This window comes from Macaca mulatta, chromosome 4 (genome assembly GCF_049350105.2).
Source record: "Macaca mulatta isolate MMU2019108-1 chromosome 4, T2T-MMU8v2.0, whole genome shotgun sequence".
Classification (NCBI taxonomy): Eukaryota; Metazoa; Chordata; class Mammalia; order Primates; family Cercopithecidae; genus Macaca; species Macaca mulatta.
The window spans coordinates 10,492,362-10,516,450 of NC_133409.1; the positions used below are offsets into that span (position 1 = coordinate 10,492,362).

The window sequence follows — 24,089 nt, forward strand, 5'->3', positions numbered from 1 at the left end:
TGACCGGCCGATTTGCATCTTATGTAGCAAATACTTCTAAAGAATCAGAGGTATCACTCATGATAATAAATCAACATGAATTCCGATGAGGCAGGATGTGTACAGGATAGTGAAGGATTTATGGATTTTATATTTGGGTTTAATGTCATCTAGGTACTTTTCGGGAGTTTGTAAAACTATGTTGAATTGGTATTTAAAGCAAATTCAGCTTTTATAACTTCACATCACCTGGGGCTCTTTGGGTTTCCTTCTAATTTTTCTGCTTTGCCACCTCCTCTTAACTTTTAATAACTGTTTTGGTTATATTATAGCATGCAATAAGTAATTTCCAAAGTCACATAAATAGCTAGAGAGTATCACATTATCTTCTCCATTAGAACCATGTATCATGTTTTACTTCTTTATATCTATATAAATAAGTTATTTCTTAGTTTCTATATCAATATTATCTATTGTTTTAAAATAATAAGAACAAATAACTTACTATAAATATCAGTAATCCCTTATCCCTACACACTAGTATGTCTCAGAAACCTGGACTGTAGTTTAAGAATGTAATGATAAAACTAGAAAAATACTTAAAGCAACATAAACCCCTACGTGTGAATGCAAGGTGAAAATATTTTCTTATATAAATAGGATACAATAGTCTACTTGATAGACCTTCATTTATGAATGATAATTTAGTGATTATATCATATCCTTTTCCCCACAAGGGCTTTAAATTAATGGCATTCCAGGTACCTCGTGAGGCTGATTTTTGCTGCCATACCTTGACTTGCATTTTCTCCTCACATTGATACATTAGTTCTGTCTATCACTACCGTGACTTTGATATAAGTAGCCCCGTCTTTAGATATACATGTGTAACAAAACACCATTTCCTCATGACGCTAATGCTGCCCCTGTTGCATGCTATGAGTGATTGAGATGCTTTTGGGCAGATGTCCACATTAAATTGAAGTGCTACACTATGAAACCTTACCAGTCGTTCAGATTGATTATGCCAAAAGAACAAGTTGACTCTAGGTAGGATAATAAGATGAGGGATGAAAACAATTTGTAAATTGGTTGGGGAAACTTGCAGAGTGTCATGAATTCTGTACTTAAGAAACATCAGAATGTTCAAATGCTCGGTGATGAATGTTTTTCTGTATAACACAGATGACTGTCGTATGGGTTTTATGAAATTCCTATTATATAATGGAGGAACACGTTACCTTTGATTTCCATGTGTGGGTCCCAGCTCAGGGCTCTTGGTAAGGGTGTGTGATTTATACAAGAAACAGTATATAGAGACATCTGAAATCTCTTTTGACAAGAAACTATTTGCAATGTTTAATTTAGAAATGAACTTTAAAAGGTATATCAGCTTATGGAATACTAAGGGTTTTCTCTGAGTCACTGAAAAGGCTGCCCTGTATGATGACTGTCTTCTGCAATCCTTAATAACCTGCCCACTCTTCCAGGATAGGGCTGTGGTTTGGGCTTGCTTATACTACTCACAGCCCCTGGAGAGATGAGAAGCACTTGGTAAGTGTCCATCAGATAAACCTAAAGATACCATAGTGAAAATGCCTAAGTGCTAAAGAATAGTATTTCTCAAGCTGTATTTTCCAGTGAGATTGCTTGGTCTTCTTGGTAAAATGCAGACCCTGTGCCCCCACCCTCAGGAACTTACTCAAGAGGAACGTACAGGTTGACAGCACCTGGCCCATACTTGAAGAAACCATATTAGAGACTTAAAGATATGGTGCTTGGTATTTGCTGGGACCAAGAAGAGTACAGATAATTAGTCATAGGAGAGAAAGAGACATCAAAGGGAATAAAGTGCTTTTGATTTACTTATTTTGACCCTGCTAATTGGAACCTAATTAGTAGATTCCAAACACAGACATTAAGTATCTACTTGCAGTGATAAATCTTAGATGTATATGTCTTAATTAAAGCCAAACCTCTCTTCTTAAAGATAAGCATTAGATTTCCCTGTGATAAGGCAGTCTTAATCCATTGCTTGTCTTAAATGGAATCTATTAGATAAAGCACTGATACATATGAACATTTAACAAAAGTGCATAATATTACCAGAGACACGAAAGAGATTGTAATGTAATAAACGTATTATGTAACAATTTCGGGATGTTAAACAAATGCAAAATGTAGCACACCCTTGGAAATAACAAATAGCCATTATTAGAAAGAGCTCCTCTGAGGATATCATGAGAACTAAGGTAGCCAGGAAGGTGAGACGCACATGCTCCCTTCACTGTGCATTTAGTAAACATTCTCCAAGGCTGACTGTCTACACTCAAGGCCAGATACCATGCCAGGAGCCAGTGAATGCACAGCCACTGATGGACAAGGACTTCATAAGCTCCTAGGTCTCCTGGATATGAGATTTGCCGAAATTCCTCCTTGGTCGTATTACAAAATTGAAAGGCCGAGTACCAAAAGAGGTTAAGTAAAGTGATGTGGATGTTTACAGAATAAATGAATCTCTCTCGGTCTCTATTTCTCTCTGCCTCTCTCTCCCTGTCTCTGTTTGTCTTAATCTGTTTCTCTCTGTCTCTCTCTCTCTTATCTCTCTGTCTCTCTCTTCTCTCTCTCTCTCTCTCTCTCTCTCTCTCTCTCTCTCTCTCTCTCAATCTCTCTCCTTGCAGATGTCACTTACAATTTCTGGTGACACGAGTTTGTTTGTACATATGTTGGTTGTAGTGCTGGGGAGGAGAGAAAGACAAACCGTATAAAACACATAGAAATACCACGCTAAGACATTCAGGCACTAAATACATCAATATACCTTAAATTATAAATGTCTGGTAAGAGAATTCCTTCTCATAACAAAGCACCTTATCTTCAGGGTCTGGCATCTAAGTACCTTAATTCTCTCTCCCTGTGCAAACTCATAAAGAAAAGTGAGTAAAAAACTATACCACAGCTTAGTGACATAAACAAATATTTCATTATGCTCATGGACTCTGTGGGTCAGGCATCTAAGCAGAACATAGGAGCTGGATTGCCTCTGTTTCAAAATTACTGGATTATCATCTGGAAAGACCTGTATGTTGAGATAACTTGACCTCTGGGGACTGGTATGATCTGGGCATCATCACAGTAGATGTTGGCTGTCTTCTGAGGCCTCAGCTGAGACTCTGGGCTGGTGCACCTGCAGCGGCCCCTTCATGTGGCTTGGGCTTCCTCACAACATGGTGGCTGAGTTCCAAGATGGGTCCTGTCAAGGAAACAAGAGGAAACAAGGTGGAAGTGCATGACCTTAGCCTTTAAAGCCTCAAAGTGGCTTGACCTTATGACATGTTTATGACCTTAGCCTTAAAAGCCACATAGTGTCACTGTACCCTGTTGGTTGAGACACTCACAGTGTTCTGCCTGAGCTTGGGGAAAGACAACATTGTCCTTACCACTCAGTGGCAGAGTATCAACCTGACATTGTGAGAAGAACATTTGAATGATAAATATGTGGCAGCCATCTTTGCAAGATACAGTTGGCCATATTTTGGGTCTGGCATTTTAGTCATTTAATTCATTCCTTCTGATTACAAGTCTTAAAATATATTACTTCAGAAGGTGAGAAATAAAAGCACAAAAGTCTCTGATGTCCTTTTTGTAGGAAATAAGTCCATGAAATGTGTCTGTAAACCATTCTGAACCTGGTTTATATACGCAGCTTAAGAAGTATGTCCCAAATGCTTGTTGGCCATTGGGTAAAGTCAAACACATACTTCTTTTATTTTATATACAGTCATGTTGCAAACAGAGAAGCAATCAACACCATAAATCACTCATCATTTTCTTTAACCCAGAGATGCACACTTACTTTTTCAAGTACTGCTTCACTGCTGCATCATGACAATAATGAGTTGAATGGCCCTGGTTCTCAGCACAGGTGCACTCAGCCCCTAAGGTAAGCAAGAGGCCAGGAGTGTGCATTGTGAATGGCACTCACTATAAGGAGACCATATAAGAGAGGGGGTCAGTCATGTATATGTACTGATGTGAGTCAGCCGGACCTCTTTTATGTTCCTCCGATTTTGAGAAGGGTTGTCTCAGTGTCTTTTCAATACCTTCTCTGATTAGAACTGATTTCAGCCCATTTGACAAAGGTAGCAATGCTTTGTGAGGATACTATGTTATAATTAAACTAATAATTATAGGTGGTGTATTTAGCTACTTGCAAATTCACATATGGCTAATATAGTTTTAAGGATCCCTGAAGAAGGTAGTATATGTGACTAAGGTCTTGCAGAAAGAGTAAAGTAGAACATTTAATTTCTGAATTAATTGCTTTATTCCTAGGAGACATTGCCCTTGATAACTTTGTGTACTCTGGAGGATTTTCCAAGTTCATGGTTGGCTCTATGGCTGTGTTTTTGGCTCTAGGACATTGTGACATTCTGTGAAATGTGTTCTAGACTGAGCTTGAATGCTTAAGTTTAGTACAAAGAATTATGCTTTTGATCTACTGCAGACACCTGGACCTAAGCTTGAAATGCAAACAATAGGTTTTCTGCAATGAATTACAAAGGCAAACAGAAGCCATCCCTATCCAGAGAATGAACTACACCTCACACTTAAAACAAAACTGGGGAGGAGGTGATTTACTATGGCTACTCTTAATAGTGAAGGCAGAATAACACTGTTTAATTTCATGATAATCCACATTGGCAATTAAGAACCATAGGGCTGGCTCCAAGAACAGTTGCAGGAAAGTCCACAGACTATCCCTGGCCCCTGTAAAGATGAGCTTAGGTGTTTGTTCTCTTTCCTAGAGTTTCATTAAACTCTGATGGACACGCATCCTTGCCCCAGAACTATTGATGGCGTATATACTGGGATAATGGGCAGAAGGGATATACACTCAGTAAGACCTCCCTTGTGGATCAAAGCTTTGTCTACATACTACTGAGCTGTTGACTTTGAGGCTTTTATTACACTTTCAGAATATGAAAATGCATTTCTGTACAATCCACGTCTGTGTGAGTTAAAAAAAATAATAAGGCTAAACTACAATTACTTTTGGCCACTGTCCTTGGGCATCTCAAGGCTATCAGATCTTTTACTGGAGAAGCAAGCTTGTTTTGTCTTCATCTGAATAATCCCCGGCTGGAAGAGAGCCAAAAGACCAGATTTCAGCATTTCTACCCATTCTGTGCATCATACACCGGTAATAAAAGCCCAAGTAAACAAAGAGATGAAATAGCAATGCTATAGCAATAAAGCCAATTCTATTGATTTTATTCCAGCAAATCTCATACCATACTAAATTTCTTAGAAGCACGAAAATATCTAGGCCTTTATTGCTCGATTTAACTAGGCTGTTTGCATGCTCTTATTTTGTTTTAATAAATTATCTGAAAGGATTAAAATTAAAACATGATTCTTTTCCTAATGCTAAAAGCCTTTCTGTGACACAATATGTTTAACACTGAAGAAACTCAATAAAACAAAATTATATCCCAGGGTAGAAAGATTTAGAACATTAGCAAACTTCTTCATTTAGATGGCTAATATGTTTTTCTCAATGGGATTTTGAGCATTCTTATATCAGCACAGCCCAAATCTGAAAACTCTTCCTATTTCTATTGAAAAAAAAAAATGTTGACAAGGAATATACTCTCTAAGTGTGGGCTCATACCCAGTTGTACTTTTAAACACAGGCAGTTTGTGCTGGCAGCAGGATTTAATTGACTGAGTCGTGGTGTTGGCTCCACTTGTCATCTCTGCTCACTATGCTCTGTTTTTAAGTATTCATTGACTTCACACACTCTGCACAATGGCTGATCAGAGACCTCAGCCTTGACTGAAGAAGCCACTGCAGGATGAGCAGGGGCAGAGACCCACGCCTGTCAATGAGATGCTATTAACCAGTTTTTACTCTGCCCTTGTGGTCATGCCCTATCAGACCCTCTCTTATTTTGTATGTTCTGCATACTGTTTAGAAGATAACAGTTGGAAAAAATATTTTAAAAGGCTCTGAATGGAAATCCTTATAGGTAAGGATGTACGTCTCTTGGGGGGGTTAGGTGAATCACTCTGGGTTACACAGCTGGTTGGGGATAGGTCTAGGACAGCTTCCACAACCGGACTGTTACTATTAATACAATTTCCCCTGCACCATATTACATTATGAGCACAATTTCCTTCAGAGAGAAAAATATCAACGTTCAATGTCTCATATTTCTACTTGATTGCCACTGATCTTATTGTAGTTCACAGCCAATAGGAAATTATGTATTTTATCAAAAATAAATTTGAAACAGATAAATGTACTTTCTTTCCTACAGGGGCCAAACAAATTTAGTATGAATTTTATTTTATAAAAGTGACCAGGATTCTAGAACAGCAATGGAACCATCAGTATAAATTGTAGGGGACCAGAACTAAAAGAGTCTGAAGATTCTAAACTCAAGATCCTAATCCTGTTTGACGTTGTTGCATTCAACTCCCAGGGTCCAACTGTGCTTAACCAATAGGGGCTATTTGTAAACGCATCCGTGGCTTAGGAGGCTGCATAAAACACCACCCATCCATACAATGAGCCCTGTCAGTGATGCTTCACCTCCTCTGCCACTCATGCACACACAGCGACCACTGTCACTGATACTTCACCTCCCCCACCACCCATGCACACAGGGCAACCACTGTCACTGATACTCCACCTCCTCCACCAGCCATGCACACGAGGCGACCCCTGTCACTGATACTCCACCTCCTCCGCCACCCATGCACACGAGGCGACCCCTGTCACTGATACTCCACCTCCTCTGCCACCCATGCACACACAGCGACCACTGTCACTGATACTCCACCTCCTCCGCCACCCATGCACACACGGCAACCACTGTCACTGATACTCCACCTCCTCCGCCACCCATGCACACACGGCGACCACTGTCACTGATACTCCACCTCCTCCGCCACCCATGCACACACGGCGACCACTGTCACTGATACTCCACCTCCTCCGCCACCCATGCACACAAGGCAACCCCTGTCACTGATACTTCACCTCCTCTGCCACCCATGCACTTACGGCGACCCCTGTCACTGATACTCCACCTCCCCCACCACCCATGCACACGCGGCGACCACTGTCACTGATACTCCACCTCCTCCGCCACCCATGCACTCACGGCGACCACTGTCACTGATACGCCACCTCCTCCGCCACCATGCACTCACAGCGACCACTGTCACTGATACTCCAACTCCTCCACCACCCATGCACACACGGCGACCACTGTCACTGATACTCCACCTCCTCCGCCACCCATGCACTCGTGGTGACCCCTATCACTGATACTCCACCTCCGCCACCCATGCACACGCGGTGACCCCTGTTACTGATACTTCACCTCCTCTGCCACCCATGCACACACGGCGACCACTGTCACTGATACTCCACGTCCTCCGCCACCCATGCACACACGGCAACCCCTGTCACTGATACTCCACCTCCTCTGCCACCCATGCACACGCGGTGACCCCTGTCACTGATACTCCACCTCCCCCACCACCCATGCACACGCGGCGACCACTGTCACTGATACTCCACCTCCCCCGCCACCCATGCACTTACGGCGACCCCTGTCACTGATACTCCACCTCCCCCGCCACCCATGCACTTACGGCCACCCCTGTCACTGATACTCCACCTCCCCCACCACCCATGCACACGCGGCGACCACTGTCACTGATACTCCACCTCCTCCGCCACCCATGCACACAGGGCGACCCCTGTCACTGATACTCCACCTCCTCCGCCACCCATGCACTCACGGCGACCCCTGTCACTGATACTCCACCTCCTCCACCACCCATGCACTCACGGCGACCACTGTCACTGATACTCCACCTCCTCTGCCACCCATGCACACACAATGACCACTGTCACTGATACTCCACCTCCTCCGCCACCCATGCACACAGGGCGACCCCTGTCACTGATACTCCACCTCCTCCACCACCCATGCACACGCGGCAACCCCTGTCACTGATACTCCACCTCCTCCACCACCCATGCACACGCGGCAACCCCTGTCACTGATACTCCACCTCCTCCACCACCTGCACCGGCATGGCTGAGACAGCGCCCTTTTCTAACTTATTTCCCTTTTCAAGACTGTTCCTATTGGACATATTGGCATGATTTCATCTGTATAATGACTTTGAAGAGGGCACAGTGCCATTCGTCTGCCCTCAAACCCCATGTCCATGCAATACAAAGTGATGAATACTGTGATTTCATTGATGAATTAAGGGAAGTTTTAATTAGGCAACATTGCCAAATGCACATATAAATAGGACATTAACATCCGTCCAACGTAATATAAATTGAATGAAACTACAAAATAGTTGAATGGGAATAAAACCAAATCAGTCAAACTGCTTTATAGGATTATGCTCTATAAAAATTTTTAATAAGAATTTTCATTTTATAAACTTTTAAGTTGAATGTTTTGAAATGATTGCTATAATGACTACAGTGATTTTCAGGAATTTGGAAATGCAGTAATGTTGTCATTTATCCCAATGATTAAATGAGACCAGTAATTCGAACTGAATTCCATGAGTTTGCCTGAACATACCTTTGTCAAGTGCGTTTCAGATCATGGTTGACAAGTTGAATGGTATCTGTGGTTTAACTTAAGCATCTACATCCCCAAATATCGGTTAGTATGTTTCAGTAATTCATTACCTTTTTTTTTTTTTTTTTTTTTTTTTTTTGCTATTTATTGAGGAAATTAGTGCTGAGATTATTCCGTAAGATTTTAAAGCATCATCAATTATATAGCTTGCACATTTATAGTAGAAAGTAAAGTCAGAATACCTGGGTTTTAGTCACTGTTCTGCCAAATATTAACCATCTAATATTGGACCATTTGCTTCCCACCTTGAATTTTTTTTCCTTATCGATATAATGTCACAGAAACAAAATCTAACCAATTCTACTCACTCATGGGTTGGCTATAAGGATAAATGAGATGCAGGTTGGCAAGGACAGATTCTAGGTCTTACCCCTACTTCTGCTTCCCGTCTGGTTTTATTAGTCAGGATGATATCCATTGTAATAGAATCCAACTAAAGTTAGCTTTAACAAAAAACAGAATTATTTGTGCACCTGAGTCATTTTGGGCAGCCCCGGCTGTTGGCCTGCCTGGGTCTATGTCCTCAAATGATGTCCTGAAGCTGTCTGTCTTCCCTTACTCGGCTCTCATGCCATGTTTACTGCTCTCAAATAGACTCTCTCCCCAGGTGGTAGCGGAGATGAGCACAGGTAGTTCCCCATCTATATTCTCCCGGCTTAGCCAAAACCATATGTCCAAGCCAACAGACGCCATGAAGACATGAGAGATCAGAATGGCAGCGCCTAGGTCAGGCACCCAGGAGATGGAGGCAAGGGTGGACCTGGGAGATGAGGCAAGCCCACTTGAATCAAATGAACTAAGGGCAGGGAAGGATGTCACTGCCGGAAGACATGCCAGGCAGGTGAAATCTGTGCATCTACCACCTCTTCAGGGAGGACAGACAGAATCCAAATGCACCTTATTCCCATTTATAAACCTTCAAAGACTACCCTTAACTAATATGCAACTCTCTCACGTGCAATAACAGCAAGATGAGTAGTATCTTTCAAAACAGACATGCATTTCCTAGCGTGATCCAGATACCATTTTTATGGATTATCAATCTGTAGATAAATGCCCTAACCTGAGTGAAGCCCTGACTTTGCACACAACAATCCGGTTAGTTGGGGTCAGGGAATTTGGGTTTTACAAATTTTAAGCCTCCTAATTACCTGACTCCAAGCATCCCTCGTTGCTCACAGCCAAGAGTTAGAACCCCTCTCAAAAAGGCTATGCTCTTGAGATTGGAGGTGAGCCACCTTGGAGGAAAGATTCTCCTTCCTACAGGACCCTACTGGTTGTCACAAGAAGCAGCTACTGAAGTTAATAGTTTTGCACCTTCTCCTCTGGTATGGATGAACCGTGCCCGCCCCCCCCCAGGATATCTTAAGACAGGCTAAGAAAAATTCACGTATCAAACTGGCATATAACAGACATTCAATCAATGCTAATTAAAAAAAATAATACTGGAGAAAGTACTTTATGCCATGGAAGTAATTTTGTAGATGTCATTGTTGTTATTATTATTCCTAATATGAAAGGTTTTTTGTAAATTTTTTTACTAGTTTTAATAGTAAAAAGCGGGTCAGGAGAGAGATTACTCTAATGAGAATGGATGGTATAAAACAAAAGATTCACATAATTTTCGAGATGACACTGATGTCCCTCTCTATGTAATGCATTAGCCAAATTTAAGAACTGAATCAGTTTTTAATTATCTCTTAAATTAAGAGATAATTGTATGACATGTTTGGAATACCTAAATAAAGTAGATTACAATATGCACTTTTTAATATCTGTTCACTGGCCTATGTTTAAATGAATTTAACTGTTTGGTTAAAGATGTCTATTTAGAATATATTATTTTTCCAAGAGTAAACACTATTGAATTTGAGTTATCTAAATTTAATAGCATAAAAAATGTTCTCCTAGCCATGTATACAGAAGAGGCTTACAAGTTAACCAACATCCTTCCGTTCCTCTGAAATATATCCCTACTGATGTCCATGGCATGCTAAATATTTGAGACTAGAGGTCTTCAGTGTTTCTGCTCCCTCTGGTTTAATTGTGTGTTTTAACAAGTCAGTTGTGTTCCTTTGCAGACCTTTTTTTGCTAGTTGTGCTTAATATGGAATTTCTTAATTTAATTAAATCAAGTAGGCCAGGGAACCATCAATGAAAAAAGAAGTGTTTCTACAAAAACCTAAGTTGAGGGATTTGCAAAGATTTAATAAAGCAGGTTTATTAGAAAACTATTGTTGAGCTATTTGCATGCAGAATTACTACAAAAATGAAAGGAAAGAATCTAAAACTCAAAACCAATTCTGACTTCAGATTGCATTGTTCCTGTCCTTATGTCCTAGTTTTATTTTAAAGAAATTGAAACCAGAAACTAGAAAAGCTGATTAAAAAGAATGATGACTGGACACCCCAAGAAGTGGATCTATGCTTTAAAAAATAAAACAGGTTTTGATCTTCCGTTAAAATATTGCTGTATAAGTGTATATTTAAATGTTGTTAAAAATAATGAAACATGCACCAATTTTCTGATTAACCTACCACATTTACATCATAGTAGGGAGTTCCTTCTATCCTTGACTCTGCCTCTCTTCTCACCTGAAATTCTTATTTTGGCTTTTTTTTTTTCCAACTTCCCCCAATTTCTCCACTGACATTTTTTGTTGTTGTTGTTGTTGTTGTTGTTGTTTTTAAAATTTTTATGGGTACGTAGTACATGTGTACCTCCACTGACTTCTCAGACCTCTCCTTTTTACACTTGACACCTTATTTTTTGTCTTTTTTTAAAAAGTGAGTGACTAGTAACTCAGCTGAGACTCCTTAGATCTTCCTTTTGATTTCCAGAATGAAAGAGGATATTGTGTTCTTGTACACATCAGAAATTCTCTATTACATTCCATAAACATCACAATGATTCTAGAAAGATACAAATTTTTTATTAAAATAAACAAACACTGCGATCATTTTTCTGTCACATACCAAAGAAATGCAATAAGCAAGGCATCAAATATCTGTATCTAATTTACATTTGTATTAACTCAAGTTAAAGATATACTTTATCATGAAAACTCTAAATCTGTTTTTTAATTTGATGACTTTATATTCCATATTGATTACATTTATGGACAAAACTAATTCCCTGATAGATGGAAATACTAAACCAAAAGGAACAGACAGCTAAATGACTTCCAGGTAGGTTTTCAAATCAGCTTGGAAAGATTTTTTTTTATTATTTTAAATAAGACAAACCCCTTTCTTTCTAATCCATTTCATGAGATAATTTAATCTACAGTAGTTGGCGGAAAATCCTTATTATTTTGTGGCAGCCAGACATTCATAAATTAAACTTCTTTCTTAGAGAATTGCTTCCCCACACTGGAGGGGAAAAGAAGTATGTAAACTCTTTACACCAACAGAAACTTCAGCATTGTTGGGAAATGTCTGGTAATGAGCTTGGTTCGTTAGTAGGTGCAGACACCTGCCTTGTAATATTGTCTGCAAGGGAATTTGCAGGAATGGTACTACCCAGCCCATCAGGATGGCATATGGCACAGGAACTTTAAGCGCCACAGGTCACTTTGCCTTTGTTATACTCCTTTCTGCCTGGGGCTGTGAAAGTATTCTGAATATGTTGCAAAATATCAGATGAAGAGTTTGAGTGGCTGCTTAAAAGGGTCCTCATCCTATACTGCCCAATGGGTTCTTCTTGCCCAGTGCCTAGACAGAGCCGATTTATCAAGACTGGGGAATCACAATAGAGAAAGTGTTTAATTCACACGGAGCTGGCTGTACAGGAGACTGGAGTTTTATTATTACTCTATCAGTCTCCCAGAAAACTCGGGGATGGGACTTTTAAGGATAATTTGGTGGGTAAGGAGTTGGAAAGTGGGGAGTGCTGATTGGTTAGGTGAGAAACGAAATCATAGGGAGAAATGAAATCAAAGCTGCCCTCTTGCGTTGAGTCAGTTTCTGACCAGATGAGCCAGTTTATCCATCTGGGTGGTCCCCACTGATCCAATGAACGCAGGGTCAGCAAAATCTCTCAAGCACTGATTTTAGGTTTTACAATGTTATACCCAGGAGCAATTTCAGAAGGTTGAGAATTTTGCAGCCTCCAGCTGCATGACTCCTAAACCATCATTTCTAATCTTGTAGCTAATTTATTAGTCCTGCAAAAGCAGTCTAGTCCCTAGGCAGGAAACAGGGTTTGTTTTGGAAAAGGACTGTTACTGTCTTTGTTTCAAATTTGTATTATCAACTAAGTTTCTCCCAAAGTCAGTTTGTCCTATGACCAGGAATGAACAAGGACAGCTTGCAGATGAGAAGGAAGATGGAGTTGGTTTGGTCAGATCTCTTTCACTATGATAATTTTCTCAGTTATACTTTCGCAAAGTTGGCTTTAATCCTGCAGGGAGCCGGCTTTTCAGCCTTCTCGCTGAGCACAGGGCTTCGAAAAATCACTGGACATACCCTTCCTATAAAGTTAATTTATTCAGCATAGCACCCTTTAAACTTTATTTCCATCCCTCAGAAATATAATTGTTAGCTTTTTTTCTCCAGTTGATCACGCTAACCTGAGAAAACTGTGTAACATACAGCAACTCTGTGTTAGTTCTGGGGAGGATGTGGCTGTTGCTGTTGGTTCCACCAGCCTGAATAGTTTCCCTTCCCTTGGTGTCTTTCCTTTCCTGAAAGAAACCTCGGTGGTAAAGGCCATGGCTGAGTCTGTCAACTCAAGCCTGGTCAAAAAATATGAAGTCGACCATTGCTGCCAGAGTCCCAGTGGGCTATACTCCCTCTTTATCCTCAAACTGAAAAGGTAACCTATTACATGGGCCAACATTTTGTATCCCATATCTCGTCTCTTGTTTCATACCGGTTGAGACTGATTGGCACTAATAATCACATCTGTCTGTGTGACATAGCTAAGCATAAGTAGCTGCTCAGATGCCCGTATGTGCCCCAAGACTACCCCAGTGAGTGCCTTTCCAGAGCACATAAAACTAAAATGCTTCATAAAGTTCTGGAATTTTCGCTTTATCCATGTATGTTTTAGAAGCTAATGGAAAGCAAGTTTTTAAGATGTAGAATGGCTTCTTCCATTATGTGAAACGAGTCTCGCTGATTTTAGGAGTAAAACTACTACAACCAGAAAAATGAGGGTGGAAGAGAACAAAAAGTATTTTCATATGAATGAGGAAAGTGAGGCTTTTGCATAATTTTAATGGAAAAAGGATTAAGTGGTTGGAAATAAACAAAAAGTACAAAAGAAGAATAAAATACATACAGCACTGGTTAGCCTAAGCACACAACCACTGCAGTCCCCAGGAGACATTAAAAGAGCTCTGGTTCTCTAAGGACTGAGGTCCCCTGGGGACTTGCCAACAGTTTTGAATGAAATCTCTCTGGAGCCCCTAATCATATGGGAAAGAATTTTACTAGAAGCAGCCTCATGGTTTTCTGAGTAGCACAGTCAGCAGTCCCCCGCAGAGCAGAATTTGATGGGGTGGTAGGCATTGCACCTTGTGCAAAAATATCAACTGCTTTGTGTTACAGGATGAGGGAATCCAATAAATAGCCCCTCCTGCTCGCCTGAGTTCTGAACCAACTGAGACAGAGTTGATTGTGACTAAAAAGACTAATAATGGAGAATGTGGCAAAGATACACAAAGGATTGGCCGAGGCTGAATCTCACTCTAATCCTGTGCAGGGCAGACACCTGAGGCCTCCCTTTCCATGGGGCTGGGTGGGGGCTGACTCTGTCTCTAGCAAACATATTTCCTGGAGGTGCAGTCCAGGCAGCGTACAGTGTAGGCAAACAGGGCTGAGGAGGCGGGAGGGCCAGGGCTGAGCATTATAGCCAGGCTCAGCTCCCAAATTTCAAACACTCCTTTTTCCTTTCCTAGGGAAGAGGGAGTGAGGAGTACAGGTGAGGCAAGGAGTGGTTCTGCTACCAAGTGACCCTCCATGAGGAAGGGTGAAGCCAGAAAACAGAGTGTGCTGACGTTGCACTAAGACTTGCTTTTCAAGATGTGAATGTACTTGATCCTGTATGGTCATTTGACTTGATCCCCAATGGTCATTTGACTGCAGCATAGTCTACAAGAAGTTCTGTACTTGGAGACTAGGTGTATTCGTCTGTTCTCACACTGCTAATAAAGTTGTACCTGAGACTGGCTAATTTAAAAAGGAAAGAGTTTTAATTGACTCAAAGTTCTGCAGGGCTGGGGAGGCCGCAGGAAACTCACACTCATGGCGGAAGGGAAAGCAAACACATCCTTCTTCACATGGTGGCCACAAGGAGAAGTGCCGAGCAAAAGGGGGAAGAGCCCCTTATAAAACCATCAGATTGGCTGGGCATGGTGGTTCACGCCTGTAATCCCAGCACTTTGGGAGGCTGGGGCAGGCAGATTACCTGAGGTCAGGAGTTCGAGACCAGCCTGGCCAACATGGTGAAACCCTGTCTCTACTAAAAATACAAAAGTTAGCTGGGCGTGGTGGCACATGCCTGTAATCCCAGCTACTCAAGAGGCTGAGGCAGGAGAATTGCTTGAGCCTGGGAGGCAGAGGTTGCAGTGAGCCAAGATCATGCCACTGTACTCCAGCCTGGCCAAAAAAGCAACACTCTGTCTAAAAAAAAAAAGAAAAGAAAAAAGAAAAATCAGATCTCGTGAGAACTCACTCACTATTACGAAAATAGCATGAGGGTAACTGCCTCCGTGGTTAAATTACCTCCCACCAGGTTCCTCCCACAACACATGGGGATTGTGGGAACTATAATTCAAGATGAGATTTGAGTGGGGACACAGCGAAACCATATTACTAGGGATTTCTAGTCCCAGCTATAGGACTTCCTGGCATGTGGCCTCTGCCAAGTCATTCTCTGAGCCTCTGTCTCATTTGTAAATCAGGGATAAATAATGCCTTCCTAGATGGATAAGATTGTTTAAGAAAATCAGCAGTGTGGCCCGGCACGGTGGCTCACATCTGTAATGCTAGCACTTTGGGAGGCCGATGCAGGAAGATTGCCCGAGGTAAGGAGTTCGAGACCACCTTGGGCAACATGATGAAACCCCATCTCTACTGAAACACAAAAAAATGTAGCCTGGCATGGTGGCATGTGCCTGTAGTCCCAGCTACTCAGGAGGCCGAGGCATGAGAATGGCTTGAACCCTGTAGGTGGAGGTTGTATTGAGCTGAGATCGTGCCACTGCACTCCAGCCTGGGCGACAGAGCAAGACTCAGTCTCCAAAAAATGTGTGTGTGTGTATATATATATATACACACACACATATGTATATCAGGGGTGAATATTAGTGCAGACTGCAAGACTCTGTACAAAGATAAGGTTTTGTGGTTATTATCTGTGATGTGGTAGGCATTGTTTGCCCTTGGACTGAAAGAGAATACCTTGGCCCAATAAGGGGATAGAAAAATAAAAGCAAGCACAAAAGAAAAAAGTTTAAAGTATAGAAAGCCAACTCTACCTCTAGCTATTTTGACAGGAAACCTGGAATCAAGTCCTTTGCCCTAGTCACACTTGGGATCAGTCACCTTGAATTGGGCCACCTCCCCTCTGGGACCACACCCAGATTTTGCCTCTAGGTCAACAGCTATTTGCTCTCAAATAAGGGAAGTAGAAAAACTGTGTCCTAAACAGAACTGGGGCCAATAGAAAGAAGTTAACTTTTTACAAACCTGTAAATTTTTTTTTTTAAGGACAAAAGGCAAATTAGTCCATTTTTCAGTTTCATCCCAAGATAAGCTCTACTACCTAAAGAGGCGCTTTTAAGCAGTTCTTTAGAATTGACAACAGGCCTGGGAATGCAGAGGAGAAAAGGCTACCTTGTTCTGTAGAAACACGAAAGACAGGTCATGCTGCAGTCTCCAAGGGGGCAGTAAGCTGGGCTTTGTTCTTTTATTCTAGGTAAGAAGTTAGAGGCCCAGAGACATTAAATTGTGTAGATATTTTCATTACTTTTTCTTTCCCTCCTTTTTTTTTTTTTTCCTGCCACAGGAATAAAAAGTTTTTCTTCTTACACGATTTTGTTCTTGACAGTTTAATCAGAGAAAATGTATGGCAGCCATGCGACATTTATTTATGGTAATGAAATGGATTCCCATGATGTAACCTCCTTGCCTGCCAGGCGTTAATGGGCTCCCAAGTCACACCTAGTACATTTAAGTGGCGGTGCAGAAGCATGGTGTCACCAAGGTGAAGGGACCCTCAGAAACATTCGCTACATGCATGAATACCTTAGAAAAACCACAGATCCTCAGTAGACACACTTCCAATTTCAGCATGATTTAGCAGTTTATAAAAGCATCTTACCTCTTCCACCAACAGAGGTTTACTTTAAGCTTCATTTCAAGCCTTTTATAGGTCATGCTCCATCAGCCTCTCAGCGCTGCAGTGGCTGATAAATTCTGATGAGGCATTTTATGTGACGGCATGACACTTTTGGTAACAGGAGTTCTTTTTCTGCAAAACTTCATCTAAAATGAACATGAACGGACATGAGCGCTCAGACAGTTCTCCAGTGTGCTTACGGCTGTTGACGTACGGCCCGTCATCCCTCCTCCTGCCTTTCTGTGTGTCGGATTGAAGCTCTGAAACAGCCTGTAAACATCCCGTGTGGACCGCAGGCTTTTATGCCTGTATTTCTGTTGGGCCTCCTGTTTAATCTCGACTTTGTATTTTTTTTTTTTTTGTATGTACATAGAGACAGGGTCTGGCTATGTTTCCCTGGCTGGTTTTGAACTCCTGCCTCAAGCGATCGTCCTGCCTCAGCCTCCCACCGTGGCTTTGTGTGTTTGCTCTTTGGCATTTCCATCCTTCCCATGGGCACTCCAAAGCAGGGGCTAGTGGCTCTTTCATTGCAAATATTTAAGTCAGGGGAACTCTGTATCAAATGGGCACTCCCACGTGTGCACTGAGGACCACGCTCCCTGCTTTCACTCACAGCAGCCCCCATGCCATGACTGTTCACCAGCAGCTGCAGCAGCAGCCCGAAGGACAGGGGATTCCATCCACAGAGGTCCGGCCCAGTGTCTTCAGAATGGACAGCCCCCTTGTGAGAGGTGACAGGGAGAGCCTTGCCCACTCCTCCTGCCCACTGACCCCTGCCAGCCCCTTCTCGCAGCCTCCTGCCCACAAATCAGGGCTGGGCGACAAAGATGCACATCCTGCACAGAGCTGCGGATAGAGCAGGGACAGTGGACATGCGGCTGCCCCAGGCTGTCCTGTGCTGACATAGTGAGTGCTGTCATGTGCCCAGCACATCGCATCCCCAGCACAGCACCTCCTCAGGGTGGCCTTGTCTCTAGCTCTGCAGCCGTCAGCACAATGGCCCGCCCATAGTGCCTGGGAGCACTCAAGATGGGAGACTCATGTTTTAGGGACACCAGGATGGAGACGACTAAAGGAGGTTGCAGGGTGCCAGGGCTGAGGACACAGCCCTGGGGCGTGTGTGGATGAAGGGGCACCTGTCTTCACATTCAGCCCTTGGTGGGCTCTTGCAAGCACTTCCCCTCCTGCAAAAATTTGATGAAATATCAAAAAGGCATGGACATGTTTACTTTATTTTTAATTAGAGCTCTTTCAGGATTGTCCAGGGAAGTGCGTTCGTTACTTAAAGTTTTGAGATTTCCTTGATCATTAATCCCCCACCAATTCAACAGCCCCCAAGCTCTTCACCTACCTGGAACTTTGGAGCTCTCCACTTTTCACCGAGCCTCTGCCTCTGCAGCTGTCAGCCTCCTTCAGGCGGGCCCCTCCTCCAGGAAAAAAAAGCAGGAAAATAAAACCAAATGAAGATAGCTTTGCATAAAACCTGGGATTCTTTCAATGCAGTACATTTGATGATGCTCAAATAGAGTTGTACAGCAAATTATTGACAAATGCCTACACACCAATGTCCTTGTAATAGAGATTGCCTCTCGCGTGAATGGGGGCTGAGGAAGGCACCTGAGAGAGGATTTGGGTTTATTAGGATTTGTTGTAATCAGACTAACAAAGCATTTTCACTGTGGGCCATCTGTCAGCACATGTAAATAGGCTCATTTTATAAGACCAGATGTTCTAACAGTATTCATTTGAACAGAAATCTACCTGTTCTTTGATTATAGTCAGTTATGGAGAGAAGCGATTCTACTATATTCCAAAATGATTTATCTTTGGCTTTTAAATTTTTCTGGTTGATGTTTTTTGTTTGTTTGCACCTTATTTACAGCATACAGAGAAAAAGAGATCTGGATTAGAAACCAGAAATCTACTCTCTTTTTTCTACTTCACCACTAAGGAATTTGGGGTTTGGTAAATTATCAACTATCACTGGCCATGGTGTCTCCAATAAGGAGGTCAGACAAAATGATTCCCAAGGATTCTGCCAGCTCCTAAGTCCCCTGTTTTAATTACGGCCCTAAGGAAGGAGCATCGGCCTCACCGTCTGCCCACCTCAGCATCACTCTCCGGGCCTCAGGTTCTTCGGGGCAAGAACAGGGATGCTATGCACAACCCACAGCTTGCTCTAGGGAGAAGACATAGAGAAGTTCCGAGGATAACGCCAGCCACTCAGCAGATCCTTAACTCTTCTCTTCCTTTCTCTCAATTGTGAAACAGTATTTTAAAAGGGAAAGTACTCACATTAGTTGATTGGTTTGACTTTTTTGAGTTCTTATGACCTGCTTGAAGCATACTAATAAGGAGGGCAGCCTATGATGAACAAATTCGAAATTGATAAGGCCCAAGACAGAGCATCGCCAGGTAAATTCCACGGCTCTTCTCCTCTGGGAAGACCAGCCCCAAAGGATGGCGAGCCCGCCTCAGCTTCTTCCATCCTTCTGTCCAGATGATCCCCAGCTCTCCCTGAGTCCTCGTGCCTGTTCTTGGGGTGAGTTGAGTAGAAATTAAGAGTGCTATTGACCAATTAGGCTTTGGAAATACCCTAGTGCTTACTAGCTGTGTGACCTGTGGCAAGTTGCTTAACTTTTCTAAGAACGCACTTGTCTGTAAGATGGGGATACTTGGGATTAAATGAGTTGCTGCAGGTCAGTGCTGAACCCATTCCACTGTATACAGGAAGCTCGGAGCACCGTCTGCCTATGGAAAGGTCCCACTCAGCCTGAGAAGGCCCTCCCACTGCCCTGCTGCAGGCCTTCACGGGGACTGAGCCCATTTGCGGGGAAGCTCACCAGGAGTGTCTGCTGTTCTTTTTATTCAGCTCACCCAGATCTTGTGGTTATAGGCCGATGAGGGGATGTGCTTTCTCTCTGACAACACTGCCTTGCCACAGGCATCCGTTTCTCCAATCTGACTCACCTACGGGACAGAACCCATTCCCATCAGTAACGATGACTCACAGTCTTAGGAGTCCCAAAAATTCCTGGGGTTTTAGCGGGTGGGGGATCTGTGTGTGTGTGTGTGTGTGTGTGTGTGTGTGTGTTTAAGTTTCCCATTTGGTTAAAGCCCCCTCCTCATGCGACGTACACACATAGACACATTTTTAGCACCCAGCTTTAGCCCATAATCATTTTAATTCATTTGACAGGAGATATTTTGGACAGAGGCCCCTCCCATTCTCATGCTGTATGAACAGCTGCCTGGCACCTGCATCTTAGTCCCCTGTTAGAAAAATCGAGTAGAATGATTCTGTCAACTGGATGGGGTCACATAGGCAGGACACTGAGCACTTTAATTAAATTATGGCAGTTTCAGGAAACCAAAAACAACTCTGAAGTGGCAAGAAAGCACTTTTCTTTCTTTAGAAGATTCATGGGCAACAGAGGAGAGCAGTGCTCCTGGCCTTGCAGTATCTCAGATTCTTTTAACTGTGCCATGCTATCTTATTCCACCAGGAATATTTAATATCCACAGTATGATATGGCTTTTACAAAATCCTCATGATATTCTTTGCAACTACAGTGTCTGTTTAAAAGTCAATAATGTTAACTTGTTTGATAAATTTCTACAGATCCCAACCCTGTTAAGCTGTTAACTGAATGCACCTGACTTTTAACAGATGTCTTAAGGATTCAATGTTGCTAAGGGGAATATAGTATGAATTGAAGTACACTCTTTGGAACATTGTATTTTTAGGCATAACATCGTCAATTGGAAGGAATGTAAAAACACAGTATGATAAACTGGAACCATGATTGCAGACTTGCAATGTATTTAGTAGAGAAATTTATTTGGCAATCAGAAAACAAAGAAAACCAACTAAATTATCACGTTTGGGAGTGTGTGTGTGTGTGTGCAGTCACACATACACACAAGTACGCATGCATTTTTTTCTGAAGTGTATTTCATACCTTTATGTTTTCCAGGACAAGTATTTCTGTTTTAATTTTTATTGCACCAAATGAATACAGTATTGTTTGTACAGCAAAGCCTGGAACAGAAACTTAATTAAATAACCATAGGTCTTACAGAGAGAGACAATGGTCTGAAAAGCTTCTGATATGGTTTGACTGTGTCCCCACCCAAATCTCATCTTGAATTGTAGTTCCCATTATCCCCGTGTGTCATAGGAGGTAATTGAATCATGGGAGTGTTTACCTCCATGCTATTCTCATGATAGTGAGTGAGTTCTCACAAGATTTAGTTTTATAAGGGGTATCCCTCTTTTGCTCTGTACTTCTCCTTGCTGCCTCCATGTGAAGAAGGACATGTTTGCTTCCCCTTCTGCCATGATTGTAAGTTTCCTGGGGCCTCCCCAGTGCTGTGGAGCCTTGAATCAATTGAATCTCTTTCCTTTATAAATTATCCAGTCTTGGGCATGTCTTTATTAGCAGCGTGATAATGGACTAATACAGTTTCCAGTGGTTTATAGAATATTTAGAAACAGATACATTTTTCTTTTTTTTCTTTTCTTTTTTTTTATACTTAGCTATTTAATGAGGTTCTTAAGACATTTAGAACACCAATTTGTGAGGATAAATTCCATTCGTCAGGGCAAACACAGATCGCAGGTAGCCCTGGGGCTGAGGAACAGCTTTGATTTTTGGTAGAATTTGTGAGTCCACAGCTTTCTGATCAATCTTGCGCTGCTCTGTAATCTCGTATTTCTCTTTTTCTGTGTTGAAGATCTCACCTTCCTGGTGTCTGGGCTTCCGCAGCTGCTTCTTCTTGAAGTAAGCATCATTAAGATGTTTTGGGATTTTGACATTGCTGATATCGATTTTGGTTGAGGTGGCAATGACAAATTTCTGGTGTGTTCTTCGTAGAGGAACTCGATTGAGGACCAGAGGTCCAGTCACAAGTAACAAGCCACTAGCCAGCTGCTTCAGGAAAACCTCCCTCTTGCCCCCGTGGCGTCCAGTGAGGATGATCAGAACGGTCCCGGGGGTAATGCTGGCTCGCAGTTTTCTCACGTGCTGACTGAAGGGTTTGTTGCCATGGCTCAACACCTTCGAGGCACATCTTCAGTAGGATAATATCTAGGCATTTTGCGAAGTTTAACCACCCGGGTACCGCCGTTCTTGTCACCACCAACTGGTTTTGTAAGAGTTGCAAGAACCTTCTCCTTCTTTTTCTTTTCAACCTTGGATTTAGCGGCTGAGTACTTCCTCTTGTACATGGCCTTTCTGGAATACATGGCAGATCGGGAATACCTGCCAATTCCTCTGACAAGGACAGGGTTGAGGCTGCAATGGGGCTGCCCCTTCTTGGGCTTCTTAGCCTTGAGGTTACCCTTTTCCACCTTGCCACCAGCATCAGCCTTCTTGGCTTCGGGTTTCTTCTCTTTAGTATCTGGCTTCTCAACTTTTTCACCAGCCATCTTGCAAGATGGGAAAGATAACTAAGGTCCACATTTTTCAGACAACTGGATTTATTTTGACTTCTATTATTTCAAAATGTCACTAAAAACTAAAGGGAAACTATTTTTTTTCTAATTTCATATTAAAGTAAAACAGTAAGATCCAATGAATCAAGATGCAATTTCACCCAAATGTCATATTAAGTAAAAGACTAGATAACGTTTTGGCATTTACACTATAGTTACAGGTATTTTACAAGATGCTCACAGATGCCTGTGTCTTCCTGGGTTGCCATTTATGGGTTTTTTTCTCAAGTAAATCCTAGAAGAACCCATGCAATTAAGGACGATTCTTACCACAGCTTTTGTAACCTTAGGCCCCATCTATGCTAATGAACAAAAATGTGTGACGCTATGACTATCATTAAAACTAAAAAGAAAATTTGAAAAAAATAAATAAGACCTCTCTGCCACGTTGAGCCATGAGTCATCAGTTCCACTGGAAAGTCTCTTTTAATTGGAAACAGGAGCTACTCTCTGACATTGGTGCACAGTCTTGGTTTGGTTTATATTAATGCACTTTGCATGCTGAAGCTATCAATTTGCACAGACCATTTTAATGCACAGCTGGGGGGAAAAGAACTCCACAAGAAATAGTTAATGACTTACACTTTTTTTATTAGTTTTTCTTCCCGGATACTTTCTACAGTCCTAAATGGGATAAATTGGGTAAGAATGCATGTCAGGATATGTTTTTATTTCAGTGGCTGTGTTTAGCTATTGCAAATTCCCAATGGATAAAAAGCCCCTGAGGAATTACTCTGTGTGTGTGTGTGTGTGTGTGTGTGTGTGTGTGTGTGTGTGTGTTTGTCTGTCTGGGTGTGTGTGCACCCCTAGCAACTGCATATAGAAAATGAAATAGAAATGCAAGAAGAGGAGGATATTCCTCTAACTACAGATAGCAAGACATTTCAGAAAGCATTTTTATCTCCCCATTGAATGAAAACTGTCCAATAAATTCCTCATAGCCTGAAGTCATCCTCATATTATAATGGATACATTTTTAAATAAATAAGATGCCTTCATGCCATAGGAAATTATTTTTCCAGATTATTTTATTTTCTATTTGCACTCATTGCTTTTGAGGGCCTGTGATATTTGTGCCATGGATTTGTTGCACCTGTCACTTGGCACTTTGCCTAAAACACGTGGCAAAGCTACTCTTCTCCTGTCTTGTCTCTTACCAGTCTGACTGAGCTACTTGTGAGTCTTGTATGATTTACTGGTACTCTAGTGTATTGCGGGTCTTGTAGAACTTACTGGTACTCTAGTGCTTTGCAGACGTTAAATGCTTGATAAAGCATTTGTTTCCTTTACAACCACCAGGAAACTATTTCTCAGAAAAAAATTCTACCTGTGGAATCCCACAATGTTGAAGGCTTTCAATAAGCACTAGCTCATGCGTGGCACATGATGGGCTCTCCTGTCTGCTACGGCAGAGTCATTCTGATGTTCTCGCCCCCACTGAACCATTGCTTGGCTCCCACCCTCTCTTCCTCTTCCATGTCTGTGGCTGGGAGCACAAAGTTCCAAGAGGGTAGCAAGAGCAGCCTGCCTAGAAAGCGTGGCCCCAGCCTTCTGGGGTATGCAAACAGTCCTTAAAGGA

General features: G+C 42.2%; 1 protein-coding gene and 1 pseudogene across 3 annotated transcripts in view; one reads left to right on the forward strand and one right to left on the reverse strand.

Annotated features, from left to right (window-relative positions):
- PRKN (parkin RBR E3 ubiquitin protein ligase) overlaps window positions 1-24,089 on the forward strand; it is a 1,373,216-nt gene that overhangs the window by 1,066,065 nt on the left and 283,062 nt on the right. The gene's annotated exons all lie outside the window — the stretch shown is intronic.
- Window positions 21,550-22,461, reverse strand: LOC704345 (large ribosomal subunit protein eL6 pseudogene; annotated as a pseudogene). Its single transcript, XR_001444453.3, has one exon. The product of XR_001444453.3 is annotated as a large ribosomal subunit protein eL6 pseudogene (transcript).